The sequence below is a fragment of the Propithecus coquereli genome, unplaced genomic scaffold (genome assembly GCF_000956105.1).
Source record: "Propithecus coquereli isolate 6110/MARCELLA unplaced genomic scaffold, Pcoq_1.0 Scaffold456, whole genome shotgun sequence".
NCBI lineage: Eukaryota > Metazoa > Chordata > Mammalia > Primates > Indriidae > Propithecus > Propithecus coquereli.
In genome coordinates this window covers 1,011,707-1,017,968 of record NW_012150352.1, presented here as the reverse complement: position 1 = coordinate 1,017,968, position 6,262 = coordinate 1,011,707, and positions in this window count along the sequence as shown.

Below are 6,262 nucleotides of genomic sequence, written 5' to 3'. Positions count from 1 at the left end.
TGCTATGTGGCTGTGGTCCCCGAGCTGAGCCCACAAGCGTGTGGGGAGCGGCTGAGCGGAGGACGGCTGAGGCTCAGGCTGCGCTTCAGGGGGTGCCTCCCCTGCCCTCTGGGGTCTCATTTTCCAGCCGAGCAGAGCTGCTGGGCAGGGCTTTGTGCCTCTGTCCCACCTGTCCGGAGCTGGGGATGCTGTGGCTGCTGGGGCTGTCCTCCAGCCCCGGGTGCAGGAAGCTGAGGCTGGAGGGTCCGGGGGTGGGGGCCATGTTTCCTTCCCATGAGGCTGGACCCCTCGGGCCCCCCGCTGCCCTGCCAAGGGGGCAGGGCGACAGCCCTCGGCTGTGAGGGGTGCGCTGTCAGGATATTTGGGGACGCGTGCTCCATGTGGGGAGAGCCCGTTGACCGCTGTCTTGGTGTGGGTCCCCCAGTGTGGACCCTGACACGGGGCTGCGGGTAGGAGCTGGTTTGGGCGTGACGCCAGGAGCAGGAGCGGGACAAGAGCAGGAAGGGTGGGGAGGGCTGCCGTGGGTGCCCAGGAGCCCGCAGGAGCCCTGTGAGCACAACCTCCCCCAAGGGCCTGGGGACTGGTGGTTGCCCCGGGTGAAGCACCTGCTTGTGACTGAACACACAAGTGACCTCCGGGTGGCCTAGGGCGAGTGACCTGATGGCACCTGCACCCCCAAGAGCAGCAAGGAGGCAGGACTGACCCAAGCTGGGAGTGGGTAGCGGATCCGGGCAGGCGCCTCTGGGGCCCAGAGAGGAGCTCTGTCCTTCCAGGAGCGGGCCAGCCCGGCCCCTGCACCCCGGGACCTGGAACCGTGCTGCTCCGAGGTAGGCCCAGCCAAGCCCCGGGGATCCCCACTCAGATGGAGACACGGGTTCCTGGCTGGCGGTTCCACTCGGAGTGTTTTTATGGCTGTTAATTGTTATGCTTCCATTTAACTCTGGGTGTCACTGCATGTCAGCCAGGCCCGACAGGCTGGGATTTACGCCTCCAAATTATGGGGCTCGGGCTGTTCAGAGGTAAAACAATTACCCATCAATCGCCGCCAACCGGCTAGCGCTGGGGCTGGCAGCTCCGTCAGCGGGTGTGGGCGGCCATGACCCCAGCAAGACCCCTCGAGGGGCAGGGCTACCTTAAAGGACAGGCCAGGCTGGGCAGGGGTCCCACCCAGTGTGCCCTGTCCCTGCATCACCCCAGGGGAGGAGTCCGGAGTCTGCACTCAGACTTCACTGCTCTGTTGCTGGGGGCCTCGGCCTCCCATGGGTACAGTGTGACCCCGGCTGAGCTGAGGGTGAGTCGACAAGAGGGCAGGGCCACTGTCCCATGTGCTGGGGGTCTGGGGTCCAGGGCTAGCCACAGTCACTCAGCTGAAGGGTCAAGGTCATCTGCCTCACAGGCAGCCCCACCCCAGGAGGTGACACAGGTGCCGACCCACCTCACAGAGAGGGAAGCCTTGGCTCCCAGAGGGAACACTCGGGTCTCCCACTGAGGGCAACTCGAAGCCTGGTGATCTGTGCCAGTGTAGCAGTAGGTGGGGGCAGGTGAGGGGACAGGTGTGGAGGCAGGTGGGGGCCGGTAAGGGGGCAGGTGAGGGGACAGGTGTGGAGGCAGGTGGTGGGAAGATGAGGAGCAGGTGGGGGACAGATGGGGGTAGATGAGGGGGCAGGTGGGGGCAGGTAAGGGGCAGGTGAGGAGGCAGGTGGGGGCAGGTGGGGACAGGTGAGGGGGCAATGAAAGGGGCAGGTGAGGGGCAGGTGAGGGGGAGTGGGCTCGGTGGTGGGGCAGCTCAGGAGGGCTTGGACAGGCAGGGTGGGGCTGGGCGGGGAGCCTGGTCATGGACCGGCCCTGCCCACCCCGATCCTGCTGTGGTTGGCATCTGTGGGTGGGCAAGTCCCCTCAGTGCCCCCATAGGAGCCTGCGCCTCTCAGGGACTGTGCCTGACTCCCTGATGCTGGCTGCTACTCACAGGGGCGGGTGGACAGGACTCGTGTCCTTGCCTTGCCCGACGTCCCTCCTGGGTGATCCACAGCCTGGTGTGGTGTCTCTCGGGTCAGGCGGCTGCCTGGTGCGCACTGGCGGCTCTGCTCACTGCCCAGCACTGTCCTGCTGCCCCAGCAGCCCCCGGACCCGACCTCGGCCCCTGCTGGGGCACCGCACACTCAGACCTGCTGCCTGTCGGAGATGCCCCCGATGCTGCACTGAAGCCGAAGGACCTGCCCTCCCCTCTGCCGCTGACACTGTCCCCACCGCTGCTGGGAGCCCTGTGAGCCTGGGCCCTCTTTGGGGCATCTGGAAGGCCGGGGCAGCCCTGCTCAGGGCATTGCTGCAGGCCTGCCCAGCTCCGGCTGTGTGGGTAGCGTGGGCCCCGAGGGCCAGCGAGGTCGGCCTGGGGCTCCCTGCCCGTGGTGGGCTGAGGGGGCTTTCCCATCGTCCCCCTCCTGGGCCTGCTGCCTGGCGCCCACCAGGCCTGCATGGCCCTCACAGACCAGGCCCTGTCCCCAGGCCCCTGGCTCTGAGACCCCACCTTGGGGAGGCCCTGCATGGCCCACCCCTCAGGATGCACCTACCTGTGATCTGCCTGCACCGGGGCCACACACAGCCAATGCCTGTCGTTGGGCCTTTGTCTTCTCGGCCTGGACTCTGCCGAGGGTGGCCAGTCGGGGGCCAGTCAGACAGGTGGAGGTGGCTGGGCTGATGTGGCTGGGTGACCACTGGGCAGATGGTGTGGGGGCCCCACCCGCCCCTCTGTCCATCTGAGCCAGAGTGAAACTGGACGCTGGGTCTGGGTCAGGTCCTCTCAGGGTCGCGTCCTCTGGGATCTGGGGGAGTCACTGGGCTGCGGCGTCCTCACAGGCAGATTCGGCTCAGCAGCAGAACCTCCAGGGTTTTGTATTGAAATTTTAAACTGAATGGAAAACACCCATTTTTGTTCTCTGACCACAGTTGAGTTCTCTCTTCTTGACATTGACATTGAGGCACCGATTGGCGCCTGGTGGGCGCTGACACCCTCAAGTCATCTCCGGGGCATCTTTGTGGTGGCTCCCACCTGAGCGCCTTGGCTGCATTACCTGTGGATGGGCTCAGCACCCCTCTACTCCTGCCCGTATCTCTTTAAACGGGGGCGACAGCCTGGAGGGCTGGCTGGGCAGTCCCTGGTGCCTGGGTCTCTGGCTGACCTTCCAGATTGGGGTTCAGGGCTGGGCCCCTGGGGCCGAAGTGGCTTTGACTTCCAGGGTCCCAGTAGGGCAGGGCCTGGCAGTTTCAAAGACGCATGGCAGGGGGCAGGGTGGGGGCAGGGCAGGGGAGGCCCCCAGTTGCCCACCTGCCCAGGGCCATACAGTCCCCGCTTCTGCCCCAGCTGCTGCAGGAACACCTGCCCTGGGGAAGGGTGGGGTGGCCACAGGGAGCCCCCTCCAGCTCTGGGCCTGGGGGTCTGGCTGGCAGGGGCGGAGCTCGTTCTCCAGGGTGGTGCTGGCGGGTCAGCCCCGGGACCCCTCAGCAGCCCCCGCTGCCCATGCCCACCCTGGGCTCTCCAACTCCTGGTGGGGTTGCTGGGCCTCTCCCTGCCACGCTCCGGTGGCCATGCTGGCACTTGGAGCCCGGGGAGCTGCTGATAGTGCCGGTTCTGCCTGCTGTTTGAACATGTCAGGCCGGTGGGCAGCCGATACTGCCTAGTGCCCCCGCCGAGGGAGGGGAGGTGACCTCCTGGGGTCGGAGGCTATGGGATGGTGGGCGCCTGGTGACACCGACTGAGGGAAAGGAGCCAGTTGGGATGGAGGACCTGGGTCTGGGGCACCAGGAGAGGCCTCCTGGCTTGGGACTTGGTCCCACCTCCTCGTCCCCTTGTGTGAGAACCGGCCCCTGCAGCCCAGGGCTCTGTGGCTTCCCCGTGGCCACCCTACCCTACTCTGGCCACCTTTGGAGGATTCCCTCCAGCTCCTCCCCTGGCCCTGACACCAGCTGCTGCCGTCCCCAGGCCTCAGACCTGGATGGGGAAAGGCCGTCCTCTTACCTGTGGCTCTGAAACAGGTCTCACTGTGGTGCTGGTGTAATGACAGGGGGTGGGCCTAGTCCATTTGTCATTCCTGTGCAGTCTGCCATGCCATCACATCCGCCAGTTCTCCCTGAAGAGGTGCAGGCTCAGTCGCTGGCCACCACACATGGGAGCAGGCAGCGTGGCCACGGCAGGGGCAGGGATCCCCGTGCCGAGGCTCTTGTGCTCTGCGGCAGGGGCGTCGGCTCCATGGGCCTTGATGGGCTGGAGGGGCACGAGGAGCGGGAGGACTCCAGGGCTGGTGGGGATGGGGATGGGGCCAGTGGACAGAGCGGCCGCCCTTCTCCAGGCCTGGCCCCTCCACTGGGCCCCACACCTCTTTGCCGTCTTCCTCTCCCTTCCTCTCTTCATCTCTTTCTCTCTTCTTCTTCTCTCTCCTCTCATTCCTCTGGGCATTGCTTGCAGCGTCACCAGCCCAGGTGACATTGTCCCCCTCCCCTGCCTCATTTGTCTACCCCAGGGCTGGACCTGCCCATTCCCAGCTCTTGGGGCATTGCACGCACAAGAACCTGGGCTTAATCCCAGCTCGTAATGCTTCCTGTGCCCCTGGCCCTGCCTGTGCCTCAGTTTACCCATCCACCACATGGGGCTGAGGGCATCTGCTTTGCATGTGGGGCTCAGACTGGTCCAGCAACGTCTGACCACTGTGCACTCTTGGCTCCTTGGGTCTGACCACTCTGCGATGTACTCAGCTGTGCCCCATGCTGGCCCTGCATGGCCCTGGGCTCAGGCCTCCCCAGGCCTGGTCTGCGAGGGCTCCCTGCTGTGCTGCGCCCTCTGGCCTGGAGCTGTGCCGGGCTCCTAGAGGTTCTCAGGCAATGTCGTCCACCCATTTCCCAAGCTGGTCGCGGCTCTGCCCAAAGTCAGACTCAAGGGTCCCCCAGAACAGTGACTCTGGCTCAGAGCCCAGTGAGTGTGATCCCTGGGGCCCCAGGGTCCCAAGCCTGGCCCAGGGCCAGCAGCCAAGGCCTGATCCCTCTGTGCAGGGGCCCCCAGGCCCCAGGAGGGTGCGGGGTGGGGGAGGTGGGGACAGGCAGCTGTTTTGAAGTCCCCAGTAGGGGATCCTGCCTTGCGTGCCTGGGGCACAGTGGGGACAGATGGCCCTTGGCAGGAGTGGGGCCAGCTGTGTTGAGTTGGGTACAGAACAAGTCTCCTGGCAGGAGCAGCGGGGCCAGGGCCAGTGCAGGCCGGGGCACGGGTGGCTCCCAGCTCTGTGCTGGGGCTCTAGGCCCACTGTGGGGCTGGGCTGGGCCTGCCAGGCCCCATCTCCCACGCGGCTGCCACGGGGCCCAGGGTTGCAGAGGCCTCCAGGCAGGGACCCCTCCTGCCTGCTCCAGCCTTAATTTTCCACTGCTTTTGTCATTACAAAAGAAGCACGTTCCCATGGTTAATTGGAACAATAAATCAGAAAACTCTAAAGAGAAACTAGAAGGTGCCTCCCACCACCTGCCCCCTCCTCAGGGTCTCTGCAGGGCAGGCCCCACAGCCCCTTGTCCCTGGGCTGCGCGCAGTTAACACGACCTGCTCCCACCCCCACCCCACCCCACGTTTGGGCTCTCCAGAAGCGTGTTTTCAGTGGCCACTCACGGTCCCAGCTCAAGGATCGTGGAACCATCTTCTTCAGACATTTGGCTTGTCTACACCTTCTTGCTGTTATAAGAGAGTCCCACAATGCCCATGTGTTTCTAGTGCACATGCCTGGTGACCCCGCCAGTGGGAGGCACAAAGCTCAGTCTGCTGCCTGCATGCCACCTCCTGTTGCGCTGGGCCCATGGCAAGCCCAGCCCCACCTGCCTTTACCTGGAGCTTCTCCTGTGCCCACCTATGGCAGCTGGAGGCATGCCCCACCCTCGAGTCAGACCCTCATAGACCTGGGGCGCACCGGGGTCAGGCCCTGGGTTCAAATACCAGCTCTGCCCCTGCCTGGGCACCATGCCCTGGTCCTTCCGGGGGCTGGCTGTGCCTCACTGGCAGGGCCCGTGGGTGCTCCCTAGCTGGGCCTGTGAGAGCAGCCCCAAGGCCTGGCCTGCAGGCGAGGCTGGTTAAGGGGGGCTGGAGAGTTCCCAGCACGGGTTCTGAGAGGCCTTCCACGGTTACAAGGAGACAGCCCTCGCTGTGCCAGGCCTGGCCCTACCACTGCTGGTGAGACGAGCAAGGCTGCTTCAGGGCTGGAAGGCTGGGGTTAGCCCCTCCTCCATCCCCAGCCAG